At 41.2% G+C, this 24,764-nt stretch overlaps 1 protein-coding gene across 1 annotated transcript in view; it reads left to right on the forward strand.

The window, feature by feature from the left end:
• Positions 1 to 24,764, forward strand: part of MINK1 (misshapen like kinase 1) — a 1,658,622-nt gene that overhangs the window by 1,115,753 nt on the left and 518,105 nt on the right. The window lies entirely within an intron of this gene.

Genomic DNA, 24,764 nt, shown 5'->3' on the forward strand with positions numbered 1-24,764 from the left:
GCTTGGACCTTGCCTCAAGACCACAGCTACTGTCCCAGCAAAACAATCCGATCCTGCACAATCAACTACAGACTCTGAACCTGGCAGCATGGCTGATCATGTAGTCATACAAACAACACCTCTCAGTAAAGCTGTGATGGATTTCATTTTGGAAGCCAGAAGGCCTAGTACTAGAAAATCTTATGCTGACAAATGGAAGAAATTCTGTGCTTGGAATCGAGCACAAGGGACTGATGCAGCAGAACCAGATATTCCTCAGATATTGCAATACTTAACTGAGATGCTTGACAAAGGCCTATCTTTCTCTTAAATTAAAATCCATGCCTCTGCCATTTCGACTCATTACAATACAGAACCACCAATCTTTTCTCATCCTTTACTAAAATAGTATCTTAGAGGAGCCAAAAATTTAAGACCTCCTAGAAGATCACCATTGCCTGCATGGGACCTCAAATATGTGTTGGAAAAGCTCACCCTGCCTCCATTTGAACCAGCTTCTACCGCTGATATAAAGTTCTTATGGAAAACAGCTCATTACTTCAGCAAGAAGAGTTTCAGAGCTGCAGGCCCTCATGGCTGTAGAGTCTTTCATCATATTTTACCCAGACAGGATATCTCTGAGGGCAAATCCTACTTTTATGCCTAAGGTGGTTTCCAGTGTGGCTCTTAACCAAACAATTCATCTGCCAACATTTATCCAAATCCGCAGAACAAGGGGGAGAGAATTCTGCATTCCTTGGACGTGCACAGACAGCTAAGATTCTACTTGAACTGGACTATTTCAGAGTGGATAAGCCACTGCATCCGTTTCTGCTACTTACTTCTGCTACTTAGATCATGGTAAACCTGTGCCCAAGGGCATTAGGTCTCATTCCACCAGAGCTGCAGCTACTTCAGCAGCTTTTCTCAGAGGAGTACCAACCAAAGACATTCTAGAGGCTGCTACTTGGAGTTCTGTTCACACCTTTACAAAGCACTATCATTTGCCTCTGTACTCTAAATCCAGGGAAGGCTTTGCCACTGCAGTTCTGCAGGGCCTTATAGCCGCTCCTAATGCTGTTTAGCTCCAGCCTCCCAACCATAGCTTTGGGATTCTACCCAAATGTAATGACTGCAGCAGTGAAACACGAAGAACATAGTACAGTTGTGTACACTTACCATAAATGTAGATGATGTTCTTCGTCTTCCCTTGCTGCAGTCCTGACTATTGGGTATAGTCCGCGTCCCAGTCGGCCCGAATACCAGAGTATAAGGCTGACGTCGGTCATGGCGCCTTAGACTGACGTCAGTACGTCAGGGTACTAATGCGCATGACCGACGTCATTTCCCCAGTCTTTTTTGCCGCATGGTCCGATGCAGAAGCAATTTTGCGAGTGCAGGTTGGCGTTCTGAGATTTTCCGAAACCGGAGTTTCAGACCGAGTACAGAGTTGGCTAAGTAACTCCAGACATAGATCTGTTCGCTTCTCCACTAAACCACCAGCTGCCAAAGTATTGCACAAAGGGGTTTCATCACACAGCTTGGAAAGTGGATGCTCTGTCTTTCAGTTGGAAAAACCTTCATGTCTATGCTTTTCCACCTCTACCTCTTCTTCCAAAGGTATTACTAAAGGTCAGACAGGACAGGCCAAGGATGATTTTGATAGCTCCAGATTGGCCTCGGCAACACTGGTACCCACTTCTAAGGAGTCTTGTAAAGAAGCCTCCATGGCCTTTACCTCTGATTCCTCATCTGTTATCTCAGAAGGACGGTCATCTGCTCAATGTCAAGCTTCAATCTCTCCATCTCACAGCTTGGCATATTCTGTGTTGAAACATGGAAGGTCTCAGCTTCCTCAACAAGTTTTAAATGTGATTATGGAAGCTAGAAGGCCTAGTACTAGGAGAGTGTACGCAGAAAAATGGAAGAGATTTTTATTTTGGTGTACAGCAAAGAATTTGGAGATTTCAGAGCCTAATTTGAGTGTGGCTCTTCAATATCTTACTGAGTTATTGGACAAAGGTTTGTCTTTCTCTTCCATAAAGATTCATGCTGCAGCAATTTCAGCTCACTATGATTGTGACCCACCTTTGTTTTCGCATCCTTTGTTCAAGCAGTTTCTTAGAGGGCAAAGAATATAAGACCCCACGTAGAGCTCCTACTCCTGCTTGGGATCTCAATTTTGTGTTGGAAAAACTTACTCTACAACCTTTTGAGCCGGCAGCTACTGCTGAATTGAAATATTTGTCATGGAAGACTGCTTTTCTGTTGGCTATTACTTCTGCAAGAAGGGTGTCTGAGTTGCAGGCCCTTATGGCAGTAGAGCCCTTTTGATTTTCCATAAGGACAGGGTATCATTACGCACTAATCCTTCCTTTATGCCTAAGGTGGTTTCTAGTGTGGCTTTAAACCAAACTATTCATTTGCCTACGTTCTTTGCAGATCCTCAAAATAAAGGGGAAAAGATTTTGCACACTTTAGATGTACACAGGCAATTGCGTTATTATTTGAGCAGGACTAAAGATTTTAGGCAGTCTCAACAGTTACTTGTTTCTTTTGCTTTAAGTTCACAGGGCAAACCTGTGTCAAAACAAACTATTTCTAGGTGGATTGGCTTTTGCATTGCATTTTGTTATTCCCATCATGGCAAAGAGGTTCCAGCCGGGATTAGGCCTCATTCCACTAGGGCTACTGCCACTTCAACAGCATTTCTAAGGGGGGTGGCAACTAAGGATATTCTGGAAGCAGCTACTTGGAGTTCAGTGCATACTTTCTCTAGGCATTATCACCTGCCTATATACTCTAAGTCTAGAGCTGGTTTTGCCACAGCTGTTTTACAAGGCATGTTGTCAGCTCCTGCTACTTTATAATTTGCCAGCCTCCCTTACCTCTGCTTTGGGATTCTACCCAATAGTCAGGACTGCAGCAAGGGAAGACGAAGAACATAGTACAGTTTTGTACCTACCATAAATGTAGATGTTCGAGGATTCCCTTGCTGCAGTCCAATTTACCTCCCTCCTTCCCTCTGTGTTTCAGGGTGGTTGTGTAGGTGCCTTTACATGCTTATATTTTTTGTATATATATTACTGTCTATATTGTACATGTTTATTGGTGCAGGTTGTTTTTGGGACTTGTCTTTTTGGGTCTTCTGACATCTGGGGCAAGAAAAGACTGAGGAAATGACGTCGGTCATGCGCATTAGTACCCTGACGTACTGACGTCAGTCTAAGGCGCCATGACCGACGTCAGCCTTATACTCTGGTATTCGGGCCGACTGGGACGCGGACTATACCCAATAGTCAGGACTGCAGCAAGGGAATCCTCGAACATCTACATTTATGGTAGGTACAAAACTGTACTTTCGAGTGTATTCACTGTTGCAGTCCAGGTTACCCTCCCGCTATCGCCCTGTCATTCTGGAGTTTCTTTCCTTCTCTATCTTCTACAACCTATGTGGTGTATTTGCTTATAGATGAAGGTAAAGTTTATATTGATGCATGTGTATGTGTGTGTATGTATATATGTATATATATATATATATATATATATATATATATATGTATGTATGTATATGTGTATATATGTATATATATATATATATATATATATATATGTATATATGTGCTACCTTTGTGGGGGCACCTGACATAGGGGGGGCAAGAAAAACTAAAGAAAATGGCGTCTGCTGCATGTTTTATACCCCTGACAACCTGACGTCATGGAAGAGGAGACAGCAACCGATGCAAGACCCAAGACTTTAGAATTCAGGCCGACTGAGGCAACCTGCCAGCAAATTACCCAAATGTAATGACTGCCAACAGTGAATACACTCTAACATCTACATTTATGTTAAGTGTACACAACTGTACTTTGTGTACACTTACCTTAAATGTAGTCGAGTGTATTCACTGTTGCAGTCCTGTTTACCCTCCCTCCAGCCCCCTGACTCTTTTTGGCTATACCTCTACTCTCCTTAAAGCTTTTTGGTGTTTGCTTTTTTATTGGAGGTATATTCTTGTGTATGTAATATATATATATATATATATATATATATATCTGTGTGTGTGTGTTTTATTGCTTCCCATTAAGGGGGCACCTGACATCTGGGGCAAGAAAAACAGATGTAATGGCGTCTGCTGCATGCTTATACCCCTGACTGCCTGACGTCACAGAAGAGACAGCAACTGATGCAGGACTCAAGACTTTGTTAATCAGGCCGACTGAGGTCCACTGCAAGCAGATAACCCAAATGTGATGACTGCAACGGTGAATACACTCTAACATCTACATTTATGGTAAGTGTACACAACTGTACTTTATCTGACTTCTGGTTCCCATGCATACCCCCATTGCTGGAAACTGGCAGGATTTAGCACCTACCTGTAATACATGCACAAGGGCTTTTGCTCAGATCTGTGGTAGGTGCTGGAAGTCGTAAAACAATTTCATACTTCACTGCTTCCAAAGTAGGAGTTAGTTCACCCCAAAGACAATGCAGAATGCTTTCTAGTACAGACTTTGTGTCTCTGGCTGCATCGAAACCTGTGAGATAGCATCATTATGGCCTAGTCCATAAAGTGATTTAATTTCAGATAGATTTTAAAGTTTGCTGGACTCAGTTTAACCTCCTGTCTTCCAGTTTCCTCTGGTAAACCAGATAAATTGAATCAGTTACAAGAGTGCATGTGCATTTCTGTTATCTCTGGTAGGGCACCCTATTCATACATTTTAAACATAAGCACTTTACAAATACATTTTCAGCACAAACATCTGTACATATCAGTTTGATATGCAGATGACGTACAGTTGTAATACATTTATAACACAAGCATCTTGTACAAATTAGTTTGATATTCACAAATCACTTATTTGCAGAATTGTAGCTAGCTGTGTTGGTAGTACCTCCCGTCATCGCATCTCTTCCCCCCTTGAAGACTCGGGCTAGTTTTTCAAGTGCCTCTTGAGAAATATTGCATGAGAGGAATGAGCCTATCTGGGAATATTTTACCCCATGCACTGTCTTGAGACCCCATCTCCATTGGCATTGCTAACCCACTGTGGTGCTGCTCTGTCCTATCCATATGCCTGCAACCCTAGGCCCAACCATAGTAACTTGGGATTTTGCTGGCTGGCTCCCTGTAGCCATAGATCCCCTTCAGACTCATCCTGCCCCCTACTGTAAATCCTTGTCATGGTAAGGTTTCATCATGTTAACATGGTACAGTCTGTGCCCCTGCCCAGCAGTTGTACCATGTAGTTAACATCACTAACCTTCCTTACCACTTCGAAGGATCCCTCTCAAGCTGCCTGCAGCTTATTGTCTGATTAGGAATGAGAACCATAACCTGCTGCCCCACAGCGTACTCTCTGGCTCAAGCATTCCTGTCATACCTGACCTTTTTCTGCTGTTGGGCTTCTACCAGGTTCTCCTGGGCCAAGCCCATGGGTTCCCCGAGCTTCGTCCTGGGGTTTAGGACATGCGCCACAACAGACTCCTTGTGGGATTCACACTTGCTGTCCCACTTATTGTGAATCAAACCCAGAAGTCTCCTCATTTGATACCTATACAGCAACTCAAATGGTGAAAAACCTGTGGGTTCCTGGGGTACCTATCTATATGCAAACAGCAGTTGGGGCAAATATTTGTCCCACTCTCTCTTAAACTGGTCTGCAAATGCCCGTAGCATGATCTTTAGTGTAGAGTTTAACCTCTCCACAAGATCATTAGTGTGGTGATGGTAGGGGGTGGTCTTTAGGTGCTTCACACCTCAATGCTTTCACAGACATGCCAGCAGTTCTAACATGAAATTGGTACCTCTGTCAGTCAGTGTTTCTCTTGGGAAGCCTGCCCTGCTGAAAATGTGTAGCAAAGCATTTTGCCACCTTCTCTGGCTCGAAGGAGGAAAGATCTTCCACCTCAGGGTATTTGGTAGCATAATCTTCGACCACTAGGATATACTTCCCTGTGGTACTTGGGGTACTCAGCTGGACACACAATATCCATAGCTACCCTCTGAAGCATCTCCTTTAATCTCAGGCAAAGGCACCAAAGAAGCTTTGACCTTGTCTCCTGCCTTGCCTACGTTTTGGCACTGCTCACTGGTCCTGCAGTACCCAGTTACATCCCTTACAATCCAAGGCCAGTAAAAGTTCGGCATAAAACGTCTTTTGGTACATTTTATGCCCATATGACCAGTAAAGAGAATGTCATGGGCTATGGCTAGAAGTGGCAAGATGGTAGGCTCTAGGCACAACCAACTCATGTATTCTCTTCCCCTTTAGCCCTCCTTCAGGGATTAATTCTCTATACAGTAACCCTTTATTCCAATATATGTAATCCTCTTTTACTTGAGAATCCGGCACCTCCCTGGCTACCTCCCTCCAGCCTTGTAATGTAGGGTCTGAGATGTTGAGTCTGTCTCAACCTTCTCTTTGTAACCCTTCCCAGCCCCCCTTCCACAGGAAGTCTGTTATCCTCTGACAACTTTGCCTCACTGTCAGCCTGGGTAGTACTGCTCACCTCTGCCCTTGCAGTCACTCTGTCCAAGGGAACATCAGTACCCAACAGCAGTTGTGGCTCACATTCAGTCTCACTGCTGAAGGGTAGCTCCCTCCCTGAAGTAGCAACCTCACTAGTCCTGGCTTCAAGTGTGTTGTCTGTCTGGGTCCCCCCAGGCTGCCAAACCCACATGCCTGTCTCCAAGCCTGACTACACTTCACTGCATGCACACAAGTTACTGCATTATCAAAGTCATTCACTGTCAGGACATTAAGGATGTCCTCAAAATGCACCTACATGCTTGCTTCCTTTTCCACCCTCCCTGTCAAGGTGAACCCCAGCTAAAGGTATTTGGTATGGAGCCCCTCCTAAAGCCCTGACTGGAGTAGACTGCCAAGCAAGTAGTGCTCCTCGTTAACCGTTGCAGGCTTCACCATGGTTAGGTCAGAGGCTCCGCTCTCTCTTAGCAGTGGCCTGCCTCCCATCTACTAAGATAGGATATAACCTGTTGTGGTAGTTTGGTACCCTCGTTGCCTCCAGGCAGATTTACCACAGGCATTCTCTTATTCCCAGTTGCTGGCTCCCCTTCCTTTTGTTTCTCACCTTGCCTTTGTGGACGTATGTGATACATGGCCCCACTGGTTACCTTTAAAACATGTAATCCCTGATCCTGTCCATGTACCTGAACTAGCGGCTTGCCCTTTTGCTGGTGGACTCTTGGGGTGGCTTAGATACCCACCGTGGGTTCTCTTGTATCCATGTGCAGCACTGGGTATACCTTTCTTGTGCAGTGATGCCCTGCTTGCTATTTTTCCCTTGCTCATCTGTAGAGTTGCATTCCCTGTCTACCACCCAGATTCTTATGTCCTGAGGCAAAGTGTTAAGGGCTTGTTCCCTCACTAAAAGTCTGCCAGCCCTTCAAACATGGTGACCTGACACCCAACCACCTATGAAAATAACTGCTTAACTCAGCAATATAATCACACACACTTTCATCTGCCTTGCGTCGATGCTCATAAAACGTTTTTCTATGAGCTTCAGGTGTTAACTTAAAACACTCTAATAAACATTTCTTTACATTGTTATAGTCTAAACAAGCAATATCAGACAGTTTAGAAGAAGCAGTTACAGTTGTAACATGAAGTAAGGGGGTGAGGAACTGTACCCAGAGCCCTTGGTCAACATTATACTGTTTGCTTACTCTTTCAATATATAAATAAAAGTATCAAAATTTCTGCCACCTTGGTACTGAGGAAGAAGTTAACTGACCTTTATTGCTTGTGGGGGTACAGTTACTCTCTCCCCCATCACCTCCATGACCCTGGTGAAGAGTCAGCATTTCTTTCTCATGTTGCCTCTGCCTCTTATTTTCTTCAGCTTCCAGATGTCCCAATCTCACTGCTGAATTTTATTTCATCTATTTCTCCTTTTCTTCAGCCTCCAAATGCCGCAGTCTCTGCTGATTCTAGTTCCAAACGTTTGGCCTCCAGTTCAAGTTTCTCTAACTCCAGACGGATTTTTAAGTCCTCTGAGGAAAAGTTGAACTGTCCATTTCTTGAGAGTTGTACATCCCCAAGGCTAGTCTGTCTTCCTTGTTGTTGGTCTGTGATGCAACTGTGATTAAGGCTGCAATCATTTCCCCTTAAGTCAGGGTCTATATTACGTATTAGAAGGAACTAAAACGCAAATACCCATTCATCGACACGTGTCGAACTCACAGGTAAGCGAACGGCCACATCATCGAATTTTTTTTTTTCCTAGGGAAAAAAATCTGTTGGCCGTTGTTGTAAATCTGCCGTTTTCCCCACTGTAGTGCAATCTTGGAGTTAATCTATTTAGTTATGGGGAAGTGGGGGGCACAGCCACTTCATAATGTTTGTAATGGTGTGTCATGCGTAGCTGGCCTACCGATTTTTTTCCCCTTGGAATAAAATCAGCAAATGGTCCGTTTGCTTACCTGTGGGCTCGACACGTGTTGAAAGAGTATTCACATTTTAGTTTGACATAATATAGACCCTTTAGTCAGGTTGGCATACACCAGTCCTCTGGCTTTGCACATCTCAGCCAACTAGCACCTTGCCATCTTGTCATAATCCTCCACTGACATCATTGCCTGATCTCCCTGACTAAGCTAACAAAAAATAAAACTATTGTGATATGAAACTCGGTGTCTACTGTGTGGCTTCTTGAAAGTACAAACACCTTTGGTGACCACTGTTTACAGGCTGCAGGAGTTCACTATCCACATCACTGTTCACCAGTATGTGATGTGGTGATCCCACCACTGTCAACCAATATGCGACGCCCCACCTTTGGGCCAGTAGTCAAGGAGCCTCAATCCTCACCACTGGCACTTGTGGGGCAAGTTCACTGGGAGGATACTGGGTACACACACACAGTATCTCCAGATGCAACTCTCTGCATCAAGCAGAGTCCAGCACAGTTTCCCTTAAGAGCATCAGGGAACACAGTCAGTCAGGAGGCTGGTTCCTCTTTTTCTCCAGATCCCCAAGAAGACTCCCCACTGGACAGCTATAGAGTTGAGTCCTTAGCCAGGGCTCCAAGCCCTCTAATTCTCTGTCCAAGCAGTTCTTTGTGTCCCTGCCCAAGTAGCTGAAACTCACACACACACACACACACACACACACACACACACACACACACACACACACACACACACACACACACACACACACCCAGACCCAGTCCTGGGTAAGGGTGGGACATGTTTACAAACTACCATTTTGCCCAGACTGTAAGGTTATCAGTGCCACCAGAACCCTTCGCCAGCTACTTTAAGGCCCTTAACATAGGGTGTCCACTTTTACTCTGTAACATTAATACTAATCCAACAATAAAATTGAGCTAACTTGTGAAATAAAGTAATAAAAAAGCCGATAATTAAAAACAAACTTTATTCCATAAACACCTTCAGTAAGCACTTTAGTCTCTACAAACACTGACACTTCATTAGACTGAAAAGTTATCATTCAAAAAAAGAGTTAAATACTTAAATTACATCACATGACATTAACAGTTAATGTTTTAACCCTTTTCTTTTTAAGTAAGCCACAAAGTCTTCTCTGTTGTTGAATCCCGGGGGGTGGGGTGATAACGTGCATTCAATTTAACTTGTCATGAATATTCCAACCGTGCCAGTTCATCTTCAGCATTAAACATTCTTTCAGTGTTTATTTCATCCAGTACTACAAATTTGAAAACAGTTTTACACTTCTCATTAGTGAAATGCCTTGCCAAGGCATTCTTTTTATCTGTTGTCTGTACTGCATACTTGTATTCATTTATTCTTTTATAGATTCTCTAGCAGTACTACATACATAAAAAGCCATAGAGGAGATGCAGAATACCAAATAAACCACAAATGTGGACTTGCATGTGTATAATCCCTTTATCTTAGTGCTATAATTAATAGTCATTTAATGGGTATCAGTGTACAGGAACTTGCATAAATTACAGTTAAAACATGTAACCATACCAGTTTTGTTGCAGTTTTCTTTTGGCATATTCAATTTAGCTTGAAAATAATTTTTAAAATGTTACCCCTCTTTTGTGTAAATACTGGGCAGTCTCCTATAGCCTTAATTTCAGGACACCCATTAAAAATCTTTCAATTGCTAGTGATAACATTTTGATGGCTTTAGCATCAGTACTGTTCTGAATTTGCATAGATGTTTTAAAATCACTCTTAATGGGCCTGTCCTTGTGGGTTGCTTCTTGTTTTCTGAAATTACTCACTTCTTTTAAAAGTATCTGCCACTAATTTCTCAGGGTAATCTCTACAAAGCAGCTTGTTACACAAATGCATGCCTTCAACCAAGAAATCCTGGTCTCTCATGCAAATATGCATTGTTTTGCACCTCTTTTTTTATACACTTTTGTAAGCAACCTGTTAGCTTTGAAAACTGTAACACCAAGAAAATTGAAATACGTCAAACTTTAATCAAATGTAAATCTTAAGTACGAGTTGATACTTTTGAGACACTTCATGAAATTCAACACCGATTCTTCACCCCCTCTCCAAATTAAAAAGACATCACCAGTAAAACACTTGAAAGCTATAATACTAGAAAAATTACTTTGCAAAATATTAACAGTTTTCTACCCATGCATGAATATATTAGCGTAGCTTGGGGCCATTGCTGCCCCCATAGCTATGCCATTGGTTTGACAATATAAAATGTTTTTCTAATTCAAAAAAGTAACTTAAAATCAAGTTTAGTAGTTCCATTAACAAATTTACCATATTACTGGAAAATAACTTGGGACTTATTCTAGTCTCACAACCTCCATCCCTTCAGCATTGGGTATAACAGTATATAAAGATTTGATGTCTAATGTCACTAAAAAATCATCTCAAATCAAAAGCTCTCTGGTTTTATTAATCAAAGCAAAAGTGTCTTTTAAGAAAGTGCTATTCAATTGGAACTACTTTTTGAACGTGCTTGACAAACATAAATAGCCATACTTTCTGTCTTACTATTTGTGCTAGCCACAGTTGGTCAAAGTGGGGGATCATCTAGGTCTTTATGAATTTGGGGAGCCCAAAAATTCGAGACTGCGTAGGATTTCTATTCTTAAATATTTCCTAGTGGATCCGGTTATTCTTCCACTTTAAAATCATTCTTAAGTTTGAGAATCAATAAAGGACTAAGCCTTCTGAACATCAAAGTTTGTCACAACCGTATAGAAATTAGTGTCCGTTAACATTTTCTTCATTTTTTTGTCATTTTCCCCATCTAGTACAACCAATGCACTGCCTTTATCAGCTTGTAAAGTTAGAATATCTTCATTGTTGATTAAATCATAAAAAAATCTGATTTTAGTCTGATTGTATCTATCCAGTTCTGTATAAAATAACTCTAATTTTCAACTCTGACAAAGTTAGAAACATCTACAATTTTTTTTTGAGGGGTAGATTATAAGTACTGTATTTAAAAAAGCATGTCAGATTTGACCATTAGATCATCAAACAAAAACTTAAAATTCAGTTGCCTGACAGTCTCTTAAACAGTTAACTTGACATGTATTGTCCCTCCTGGCTGGAATGAAGCTCAATCCTTTACTCAAAACTTTGCAAGGTTCGTTGGTTAAACTAAACTTAGAAAGAATGACAATTTTGAAAGAAACAGCACCTAGTTTCTCCACTGATTCCTTCCTTTTCCAGTTCCTCCTCAGTTGTCTTCTATTCACTGGGAAATTCGAGGTAGCAGTCACCTCTCCAGTTGATAAACATAAATCGGTTGAGGGGCTGCAGCTGAGCTGCTGTGAAAATCAGGTTTTTCTCTTGTTGCTTGCTTTCCTCTAGAATTGGTATTGTTTGATGCTTTATCGTAATTGGCATTAACAGAAGCACTGTTAGAATTTTTTGAACCAAGCATTCTGATCTTTGTACACACATTTCTCCTTCTGCAATGATGTCATTTTCTGTTCCCCTCTCACTGTTTCAAATCCTTGAGCTTGTGTTTGATTAACATAAGCCACACCCCTCTCAAAATTGGTACAGTCTTTCTCAAACTTTCACGTTTTCTTTTAAATAAACTTAAGGAAAATTATATTTTATCTTCAGTTGGACAAAATTTAGTGTCAAAATTCTCTACAGTTCTGCTATCTTTTAGGGAGAAGAAATTAGAATGGATTTTTTTTTTGCTTAATGTCTCAGTTCTGTGTCTGTTAAAAGCCAAAAGTTCCACGTAATTTAGACCAGTCTTTTGATTTAATTCAATCCATTTTTCCATAGGATCTCAAGATATTTCATCACCAGTAGGTAATTTGGTGATTTAGACCTTTTTGAACACTTTCTACTCTAAAACTGTTATCAAAGTAAATATTATCCCATTGTCAAAGTTTTAATTTTAACAGATCTTGCTCTAGTTCTTTAAATGCTTCAGAATAATTGGGCACAATACCTGGGTTGCTCAGTTCACTGTTTGAAAATGGATCCTTCAGTGGAGCTAAATAACCCACAATTGCCTCATCATTTCTGTTAACCATCTGGACTATCTTCCTTTGAAATAACTATCCTTAATAAAAGGGGGGAAAGTACACCAAGAGTACAAGGTGGACATAATGTGAGAAGCTGATGTGAAGTGTTTCACAGAAAAGCTGGTAGATGGTTCTAAGCAACTTCTCCAAGATATTAATATCAAAAGCAATCCAGCAGTGCTTGGAATAGGCAAAAAGTAAACTTAGTGAAGTGTTTGAGAAATTATGAAAATAAGTCACCTAATAGGAAATGTTTTAAAACTGTAGTATATTCTTGCACATAATTTCTGTCTTTAAATGGCTACCTCAGCTTCTATCTTGAGTCATTTGTCAGTTTATTATGTTAAGCTTCATCTTTGCTATGATAATGAAATGCTTGATAATTTAAACTCCTTTTTCTGGGGAAAAGGGGAAATATGTATTTAAAGATATATATATATATATATATATATATATATATATATATATATATATATATATATATTGTAAAAAAAAAAAAAAAAAACCACACTAAACATTTTCCATTTCCCAGGTGCTGAGGACTAAGTTTGCATAAGCTGGGGCCATCTTAGACCCCATGGCTACTCCTTTCTGTTGATGGTAAATTTTCCCGTTGAACTGAAAGAAGTTATTCTTTAATACTGCTTCGGTAAGCCTGCATACAGTATTAATCTTAGTCACACTCAGGTTGGAGTGCCTGCTTAAGTATTGTCTGGTAAGGGTCAGTCCCCTGGTGTGGGGGATGTTTGTGTAGAGTGCTTCTTCATCCAAGGTGACCAAAAAAATATTACCCTACTTCCAGTCTAAGTTTGGAGATATCACACAGAAACGCCCAAGAGTCCTTAGTGTAATATTTGCTGTTTTGAACAATTGGATTGAGGATGTGGTTGACATACTGAGATTTTTTTCAGTTTTTGTCCTCCAATTTGAGACCACGTGGCGGAAAGGTGAACTCGACGCATCCCAAGAGGATGGAGCCTTTCTAGCACTAAGTTCACTAGTGCAGATCAACCCACAACCACACAGGAGCCCACAAATCCTGCTCCAAAACCAGCTGAGTCCATAAACACCACTCCAAAACCAGCCAGCAAGGAGACCGGACACCAGTGAACGGGACCCCAGCAGCAACAACAGTACAAACCAGACTGCACCGGATTATACAACCAAACAAGGAGGGGGACTACCAGACCCTGCGTCCATGCAACAGGTCCAATAATAATGCAATTGATATTTTTTTTAGCTCCAGCCGGACTCACTACCAGAACCAGGACTTACACCAGGTTCAGACCTGGAGGCCTTTGGATGCAACTGGGACCACAATAACAACAATAATGAGGGGAGAAGGGTGAACAACAATCACAGAGGCAGAGGGAGAGGGAACAGGAAGCAGTGGTAATTTTGCAGCGACTAAACCCCCCCCCCCAACCATTTGCCCTGTCTCCAGAACCTAGCCCCAGACCACATCAACCCCAAGACCTTCATCTTGTGTGGGTGACATTTTCAACCAGACCACACAAGTTTTTTTTTTTTTTTTTTTGGAAATCCACCATGATGTACTGAGGAAAGGCTTTTTGTACATCCTGGCACAGAGAGCCAACACAGCAGATGTTATCCTGGACCTAAAGTGCTACCTGAGGAAATTACAATTGAAAATATACATACAACAGCATGATGAGGATGATGAAGAAAGCTCTGATGACGACAGGCCCCTTTTTACAAGAAGCTTGTATACTCCGACCCTCTCCAGTACGTTGGGCCTATTTGCAAGAACCTGCAAGAGGGATATCAGGAAACTCCTTTCTGATAAGCCCTCCACAAAATGGCATAAACTCAACAGAGAAGAAAGACAAGCCTGGAAAGAACTCAGCCAAGACAAATCCCTCTGGATCATGAAGGGCAGATAAGGGATCTGGGACAGTAGTGATGAAGCAGGCAAGGTGCATTCAAACTCTTGACAGATTGCTTACTGATGACCAGTTCTACAAAAAAATCAGCATCAAACAGGTTCAACAACACTTTAAACAAATCGACAACCTCCTATTAGAACTGTACCTAAAGGATGAGATCACGCAGGATGAAAAGGATTTTATGCTGCTCACAAAACCTAGCCTTGGGAAATTTTTTGGAATCCCCAAGATACACAAAAATCCTGACAATCCACCTTTCCGCCACGTGGTCTCGAACCGGAGTACAAAAACTGAATAAATATCTCAGTATGTCGACCACATCTTGGGCATTTCTGAGTGCTATCTCCAAACTTAGACTGGAAGGAGGGGAATATTTTTTGGTCACCTTGGATGTAAAAGTACTCTACACAACATCCCCCACACCAGAGGACTGACCCTTATAGACGATACTTAAGCAGGTACTCCAATCTGAGTGTGACTAAGATTAATACTGTATGCAGGCTTACAGAAGCAGTATTAAAGAATAACTTTGTTCAATTCAACGGAAAAATTTACCATCAGCAGAAAGGAGTAGCCATTGGGTCTAAGATGGCCCCAGCTTATGCAAACTTTTAGTCCTCAGTGCCTGGGAAATGGAAAAAGTTGAAACGCTTCCCGGTTTCAACACCACCATAATCTACAGACGTTACATTGATGACGTTGTCTTTGTCGGGGGGGGGGGGCAGGCCTTCCCTGAACAGCTTCCAAGAAGCTCTCTTCCACAGTCTAGACTTCCTGACCCTCACAGTGGGACACATCGGTACGGCAATCCAGTTTCTAGGCATCCACCTTATAATAGACCCGGAAAGTGACCGGTTCAACTCCAATATTTACCGCAAGCCCACCTTTAGGAATAATTATTTGGAGTTCAGCAGTCAACACCCACAATTCATGAAAAAGAACATTGTGAAGGGGCAGTTTATCCGGCTTTCCAGACTGATTTACAAAGATGAGGTTTCCCTGACAGAAGGATTCTACCGTAGAAATTTATTTTTAGAACAAAAATACCCAGAGCACTTAGTGGACAATCTCTTCCAAGAGGTTTTACAGCACAGGCACTCCAGGTAGCCACCGATCATGGAAACTGGCTTCACAGCAAGATCACCGAACAGACCGAACAAAAGGGACTGGGTGGCCCAGCCTATGTCCACTGACATGTTCAGAATTAGAGGAGTCCTTAACAACTGGGACATCCTCGAGGGAGAAAAAGGCTTAATAACTGTACTTGGGGCAGCCCCGAACTTTTGCTTCAAACGAACCTCTTCCGTAGGATGTTCGTTTGAGAAAAACAAATGACCATCCCCGTAGGAAGGGATAGCAACAGATCCTGGGATGTATGACTGTGGCAAATATGTGGCCTGTGTTTTTGTACGAACGGGCAACAACATCTCTCTGTCGCACTGCAATAGAACTGTCTGATTTCATAACCACTTTGACTGCAACTCTAAAAATGTGGTTTACTGCGCTATTTGTATACGCTGTGAAAGTTTTTATATAGGCAAAACCCAACAGAAAGCTAAGTGACCGCATAAAGGAACACACCGCAGCAATCCGCAAACAGGACAGTTTGAATGCCTTAGCTAAACATGGCACACTCTGCCTGAACTTCACAGGCTTAAAGTTTACGGCATTAGAAAGAATAGCGGAGTTCACAGGAGATGCGGACACGCTCTTGCAAGTCTGGGAGCTAAAATGGCAGATTGAACTTAGAGCAGATGTTAGCCCAGGTCTTAATGAAAGCCTAAACATCAAATATGCCTTAAAATGGTATAGTGATTGAAAGTAACAAACTGTGAGTTAACTTGATTTCATCAGAAGTATGTCGTATAGTATCTGAAAGTATAGAAATGCAATCTGACTGGGTCTTATAAAGGTTTTTTTTTTTTTTTTCACACGGCCCCACTTTGCACATTATACATCAGGCTTCTTTCCAAGCTTCTGTTCCAGGTATACATGTTGCACACGACCCCGGTATGCACACGACACTGCAAGATTCACATGGCACCCCTCCTGGTTAATTGATCTACCTTTTTAATGATGATGATGCACACAGCACCTTGCAAGACTACTGTTACATTATTATTGGATAGGAGCTGTTGTGTTAATTTAAATAAACTACTTGAAGTAATGTATTTAAACAATATTAAAACGGTTGCTTGTATTAATGAAACATGTCATTCTGAAGAAGTCTTGATATTAAAGAAGACGAAAGCGTTAAATAATGAGTTGATGTTTTCTTTTTAATTCTTTTTGAATGCTTTTGTGTCACAAAGTTAGTTCTTCTATATATGTGTGTGTGTGTGTATGTATATAGATATATATATATATATATATATATATATATATATAAATTGTATTTTGTTTATATGTATATCTATGTATTGATATGTAATACTGTACACCAAGTGGATGAAAATTCATTGTCTAATGTTGATATAAACTCAAAATGTAACATAGACACCTAGTTCTCATGCTGAGATCACAACAAATCATTTCAAAACTTTTCCCACTTTTAATGTGATCTATAACCTGTACAATTCAATTGAAAAATAAATCTGTTAGGGGAAAAAATATAATAAACAGGTTGCATAAATGTGCACACCCTTAAACTAATACTTGGTTGAAGCACCTTTTGATTTAATTACAGCATTCAGTCTTTCTTGGGTAGGAGTCTGTCAGCCTGGCACATGTTGACTTGGCAATATCTTCCCACTCTTCCTTGCTTCTTTGTTTTAGGTCTGGGCTCTGGCTGCGCCACTCCAAAACTTTAATTTTCTTCTGGTGAAGCAATTCTTTTGTTGATTTGGATGTATACTTGGGGTCATTGTCCTGTTGAAAGGTGAAATTCCTCCATCTGAAATTCCTCTTCATCTTCAGCTTTCTAGCAGACCTCTGAAGGTTTTGGGCCAAAAGTGACTGGTATTTGGAACTGTTTATAATTCCTTCCACCTCGACTAAAGCCCTAGTTTCAGTGGAAGAAACGCAACCCCAAAGCCTAACTGCCACCACCATGCTTCACCGTGGGGATGGTGTTCTTTTGGTGATGCGAAGTGTTGTTTTTTTGCCAGATGTACCTTTTGAAATTGTGGCCAAAAAGTTCAACCTTAGTCTCCTCAGACCATAGCACATTTTCCCACATGCTTTTGGGAGACTTGATGCATTGTTTTGCAAATTTTAGTTTGGCCTGGATATTTTTCTGTGTAAGAAAAAGCTTCCATCTTGCAACCCTACCCTGTAGTCCAGACATATGGAGAACACAGGAGATTATCACATGTCGTACACAACTAGTACTTGCCAGAAATTCCTGCAGCTCCTTCAGTGTTGCTGTAGGTCTCTTGGCAGCCTCTCTGACCAGTTTTCATCTTGTCTTTGCATCACTTTTGGAGGGACGTCCAGTCCACTTTTTGATGGCTGTCTTCACTGTGTTCCATGCTATATCCATTGCTGTGGAAATTTTTGTACCTTTCTCCTGATAGAAACCTTTCAACAATGTGATCCCTTTGATGCCTTGTAAGCTCTCTGTGAACCATGACGTTTGCTGTAGCAGGCAACTGAGTAAATGTCAGGAAAATCCTACTAGGACAGCTGAACTTTATTTGGGGTTAATCAGTGTCTCTCTGGCAGGTGTGTACCCAAGAAGACTGAATGCTGTAATTAAATCAGAAGGTGCTTCAACAAAGTATTAGTTTTAAGAGTGTGCACCCTTATGTAACCAGCTTATTGTACGTTTTTTATTTTTTATATTGTTTCCCCTAACAGATGTTTGTTTTTTCAATTGAATTGTACAGGTTATAGGTCACATTAAAGGTGGAAAAGTTTTGAATTGATTTATTGTGGTCTCATTTTTTTGTATCACAAAAACCTGGCATTTTAACACTTTTGATATCCACTGTACGTTTGTGTGTGTGTATGTATGTGTATATATATATATATATATATATATATATATATATATATATATATATATGTGTGTGTGTGTACCCCGGGAACTATCGCCGTATAAGCCTGACTAGCCTGGTCTGCAAGGCTGTGGAGTGCATCATCATGGAGCTCATTAACAGAGACATTAGGAACCTCCAAGCACTGGACCCTACCCAGTTCGGCTTTAAGGGCAGATCATGCCTCCTAAACCTGGTGGACTTCTTTGGGACAGTTACCAAGACTATAGACTAGGGAAAGGTGGTACACACAGCCTACCTAGATCTCTCAAAGGCATTCAACACCATTCCCCATTGTGGTGTTATAGACAAGCTCACCAGCCTGAACATAAACCCCCTACATCACAAGATGGGTTTGCCAACTGGCTCATGGACAGAGCCCACATGGTGAGAGTTGCGGGAGCTAGGTCCGACTCTAAACCGGTTACAAGTGGCGTTCCCCAGGGCTCAATCCTTGGACCCCTCCTGTTTGGCATATACTTCTCAGAGGTACATGTAAGCACAGGAGGACTATGGCTGATCAGGTTCACAGACTGCAAACTAGGGGTTATTGAGACTCCAGCTGACACAGACATCCTCCAAAAGGGTCTCATTGAGATGGATACCTGGTGTCAAAATCATGGCCTCTAGCTAAATGCCAAAAAGTACATAGTCATCCCCTTTGGGAAAAAAAAAACTAAGTACCCATGAGCTACCACATAGGTGGTAGTCCCCTAAATATGGAAGACCTGGTGAGGGATCTGAGGATCGAGGTGGATAGTGGTCTCTCCTTTGATAATCACATTGCAAAAGTGGTTAGAAAATCCTTCTAAGTGGCCCACCTAATCACAAAAGGGTATGCATCCAGATCAAAAGAGGTAATTGTGCCCCTCTACTCATCAGACTCATCATAGAGTACAACACCCCATTTGGGATGTACCTTACAAGACACCTGCAACAGCTGTAAAAACCACAGAAGTGCCTCACCAAGAGGATCACTGGCCTCAAACAGATGTCGTATGCAGCTTGACTGAAGAAACTCCAGCTGTACTCCGTTGCATACCGCCTACTCAGAGGTGATCTCTGCCTGACATACAAGGCCATGTCCAACCCAGAATTGATGGACATGCTTCACCTAAAGAAATCCTTATCCCCTCAATCCACATGCTCTAGGGATCTAAACCTCACCACAACAATAAATAGGATGTGCTCGAGGGATAGATTCCTGTCCCAGAGACTTCCCATGCTTTTGAACAAGATTCCAATCTGCATTAGGCAGAGCTCCTTGCTAACACTCTTAAAGGGAAACCTTGACGAGTGGATGGGAAACAGAAAGTTTACCCTGGGGATCACTTCAGTGGCCCTGCTGGGCAGAGGCACAGGGAACTAATTTAAGGAGGCGGCAAAAGCCAACACATTCTGGTTAGGCTTATAAATGCCTTCGGGCAGATAGCCTAGTACCTACCTAAGAACCTATATATGTGTGTGTTTGTGTGTATGTATATATATATATATATATATATATATATAGATATATATATATATATATATATATAGATATATATATATATATATATATATATATATATATATATATATATATATATATATAGAGATATATATATATATATAGAGATATATATATATATAGAGATATATATATATATATATATATATATATATAGATATATATATAGATATAGATATGTATATTTACACACATGTATACACACATGTATACATGTATATGTACATGAAGGTATATTTTGGTTTGTGATTTAGTGAAATTTAAAGAATTATGTTAAAAGTACTACGTCAGAACCAACTGTGCATGCTGCCAAACAAATGCGTTTGTTTAGAGGGCAAGCCTCCTATAACTTTTTTGTATAGCATCTTAAAGGTCATAGAACAGTGGGAAAGAGCATATTCCTATCCCTCCCCCCCTTTGAATGATCTTGCACAAGCTGTACTTCACCAGACTGCTTTCACAGATGTTAAGAAAATGGTCCTCCAAATACCTTTGATAAAGCAGGCAGGATATAACAGGGTTTGACAGATACATCGACAATTTAAGTTGATCTAAAATGCACACAAACAATCACTGGTGCCATGCTTACTACTACTGCTCTAATTAATTCTGTTGACTATCATTGCTACAAGACTCGAGGGTTGTTGCAGTAAAGATAGATATTGCACTACCTTGGGAGTTTCCTTTTGCGGAGGTTGTCAGAGTTGGTATATTTAAGATGCAGGGGAATTTGAGGGTTCCCTAGACGTGGCAGGATGTGGGATAGGATGGAGAGCATCTCCTGTTAAGTTTGTGTATGTGATTTTTGTTTTAGATGTACTTGGCATTAAAGTATTTCCGAAGCTTTATGATTGCTGTTTTGTGACTTGATTAGAAAAGCTTCACCATCAGTGGGAAGTCTATATGTATTTATACAACCACACATGTAAGTGTGTCACCAAGAATTGAGTTCTGCACTGCACATTTTGTTTTGGTCACTAAACATCAAGAGTCAGACAAAATGATAGCCTATTTCCTTCATTAGCTGTGCATTGCTGTGATAGTCTTTCTGTTGAGATGTTAGATTTCAGAGAAAATTGTACAGGATGTTCTGCCCTTCCTCCTAGTTTGAGTTATTTCTGACTGTTGGTGGTGTCAAGCCATATGGGATTCTGTTTGGATGTTTAATGGAGACATTTATCCATTTTGGTATTCATATATTTTTGTTTACAGCATTTTCTGTTTACTGAATTGTCTGCATTACTGACTGAAACTTGCTGATTGATAGCTGTTGACACTGAGGAGCATCTTTGAATGGAACCCCTCCTGTTGGCCTTTTTAGATATATCCCTATGTCCTCCTAGAGTGAGGAGGTAGCAGGACTTGGTAGTCCCCAGAGTCTTTTCATTTCACCTTCAGAATGGCTGCCCCCCATTTACTTGGGTCCATGGTTCACAGCTTTCAGCTGTTACTTGTTTTATATTTGTCCAAGTCTACCTCTTCCAGCCCACCGCAGTACATTGGGTGCAGAGGGGAGTTGCATTTGGCTGTTATGGCTGGATAGTCCTCAGGACATGAGGGGTTAGATGTACATCATGTCTATCACTGCTGCATTAGTTTGCTATATGGGTTATATCCTGTCAGGGATATAACGACCAGTCGGCTTTCAAATCTTCACAGCTGCTTTGCCCCCAAACTGTCAGTCACCCTGAGCTGAACTGACTAAAAAGCAGGTTTGAGTGCCAAGCCCTTCAGAGCTTTCCTGCCATTGAAGAGTGTGCTCCTTTGTAGACTTACGATGATAGCCTGTTGGCTTGTGCTGTGCCTTACCTGGGCAGTTAAATTCCTTTGTTGGGGGACCTTTCATTTAAAAAAAAAAATGAACACTTTTCCTGTTCAGAAAAGTTATTTTAAAGCTAGGAGTTTTTTTTAATGGGCTGTCAAGAGACTGTGTTAGTCTTAATGAGAGCAGTCCACCCTCCAGTCAGTAATTTAAATGTTAACATATTTGAAAAACATTTTTTTCTGTGGAGAAAGCGTTTGTTTTACATTTTGAGGTTAGCAAGGTGTTTTAAAGTGCTTTTTACTGTGTTTGTATGTGAAAAAAGTAACTTCAAATTTTACTGGCATTTGCTGCCTGTTTTCCTCGGAAGGAGGCACAATTTTCAGCTTGACCATGGAACCATGTCGGTCCCATGGTCGGCCCTTCCAGCCTCAAAAAGAAATTAAGCAAACACCCTTTGCTACTAGAGCAGGCTAACAATTTACCTCAGCTGCAGGTGGGTGACTGTTGTGGCTGTAGTTTGTTCCACAGACAACTTTTCTTTTACCTTGGATCCCTGTGGCTTCGCATCAACAGCAGCTATGAACTGGAGGTTAGCCACGTACCCTGCATCTGCTGAGGTCCCCTAAGTGGGCAAGGGAGAGCCACACTTGTCTGTCCTGGGAGATGAAGGCTTCCCCTTTTAGTTAGAATGTTGTGCCTATCCCTCGGAAAGCTGCAGCTACCATTAACACAGTTGGACCCATTTTTCCTCTTAAAAAGAACCATTCCTAAAAAGAACCAGAAGACTAAACATGTATGTACTCTTCAAATTTCCTTAGCCAGGTGTAGTTTTCTGGGTCTGGCTCAGGGTTTATTTCAGGTTACTGACCCTTCGTATAAAGTAGTTTCTGGTAAAAGAGAGGGGTACCTCTTTTCCTGAAGTGATTCAAAATTTTGAGTCTGGACAGGAAGATGAAGGGGACAGGTAGTTTTCTCTTCAGGTTTTTATGGTTCAGACTCTGAGTTCAGTTTTTGATTCTCCATGTGTGGGGTTCTTTTCCAGACCATTTCCAAAATGTGCCAGTGTTTCCAGTGGGAGAACACGGAGGTTTCTCATTCCATCAGAAAATAGTATGAACTGTTTCAAGAGTAATTTCCAGAACCTTCGCCCATTTCCTCAGCTAGCTCTGGTGGATGTCACTGCCTTCAATTGTCCTGATAGCCTGCTACCCCTAAAAAGGCAGAATGTATAAAGTTTCCTCAGTCTTATAAGTTTTTAGATTCACTTCACAAATCTGACCCAGCAGCTATAGCTTTAGTTAATACCAGTGCTTCTAAACATTAATTCCAGTCCTACTGTTTTTGATGAGGATGGGAACATGAGGCTTGTATGTTAGTTTGTTCTGACTAATTGTTTAAGTATGGGGAATCTTGTCTGCATTTATTTTCTTCTTGAGAGGCAAATCTGCTTTAAGTTTAGTTTATGTTGTATAATTCACTACTCATTGTCTACAGAATGTGCTTGACTCAGTTGATACTACTTGTAGGTTTATGGCCACTGGTACTGTTTTGAGGAGGTTTGCTTGGCTATGTTCTGAGAACCTCCCATGTGATAAAAATGAGATGTTCAATTCTCCCTCTGGTGCAGAGATTATTTAAGAGTGGTGAAAGAGGTAAGTTGACATGGGGAATCACTAAGATTATTCAACCCTCCTTTTCCAAATTTTCTAAGGGATTCTCTAACTCATTGAACAAATTTTTTGCAAAAAAGCAAAGTAAACTTTCTCAACAAAGTGCAGGTAATCCTGTTTAAGAAGAAATGGCAAGGTTTCCAAAAGGAATTCTGGAATCTCCCAAAACCAAACACAGTCCAGTATGTTAGTATGACTATTTAAGGGGCCTTGTCCCCTACAATCTGGGCAGCACAATTTCCCTTCTAGAAAATCTGAATCTTCACTTTTCTCTTAGGCAAAAGATAGTTTCAGACAGGTGGAGGTTGAAGATCATTCAGCAGGGTTACAGATGGCAGTGGGAGGAAATGTCTCCTTTCCGGGAAATATTTTCCTCGAACAGCCCAGACTCTTATTTCTCTGTCTTTCATCACATGCTGAACCAGTTCTTCCTTCCTAGGTGGGGATACATTTTTATTCAAGGATGTTTAGTGCCAAAGAAGGAATATGCGTGGAGACCAGCTCTGGAGCTTTCTTTCCTAAACTTGTTTGTGGTGCCGAAGTTCAAAATAATGTGACTTCACAATTTGTTAACTCTTAGTCTTTCAAATTTCTTGGTAGCATTAGATTTAAAAGATGCGTATCACATCCCTGTTCATCCAGACTTCAGTCATTTCTTAAGGTTTTGTTTGTCTGGGTCTATTATCCTTTGGACTGTCCATTCCGTCAAGAGTGTTCAGTGATAGCTGCAGTTATAACTCATTGCAGTCTACAGGGTATCCCCATTTTTTTCTATCTTTAGATGACTTGCTTATCTTAATGCTTTTTCAGATTGTCAGGAATCCTCTCACTTGTGAGAGAGGTCTTACTCAAGCTGGGATTCTAAGAGAGCATTCAAAAGTCTGACATCTGACTCCGTGTAGGAGTGTGTTCCTGGGGTTTCAGCTAGGCACTTCAGATCAAAGAGCTTTTCCTCCACAGGAAAAAAACAGGTCCATGTCTAGATACCTTTAAGGTTTTCCACTCAGACTTCGATCTCTGTGAGGGAATATCTTAGGATTTTGGGTTTCAGGTCATCCTTGATTCTCCGGCAAGACTCCACATGAGAAAAATACAGTGGTGTCTGAAGTCTCTCTGGTCCCAGCATGGACATCCTTCATCTCTTCGTCCTATTACCTGGAGTTGTCAGAAGCGAAATCACTTAGTGGTGATGGCAAATATTTTAAGTCCAAGTGTTCCATTCTCTCTCCCTGTTCCAAAGCAGTCATCCCCGAAAGACGCCTGACTATGATTGGGTGCAGTTTCAGGAGGGGATAAAAAGTGCAAGTTGTGTGGGACACCAAGGACAGATGCAAGAAAATAAGTACAAAAGAGATACTTCCCTGATCAAGACACACGACTTTCTGAATTATCTTTGGGCCCTGAGACCTCTTCAGGTTAATACAACAGTCACGTGGTACATCAGTAACCAATGGGGA

Source organism: Protopterus annectens, chromosome 7.part0, assembly GCF_019279795.1.
Source record: "Protopterus annectens isolate FY-2018-M chromosome 7.part0, PAN1.0, whole genome shotgun sequence".
In the NCBI taxonomy this organism is placed as follows: domain Eukaryota; kingdom Metazoa; phylum Chordata; order Ceratodontiformes; family Protopteridae; genus Protopterus; species Protopterus annectens.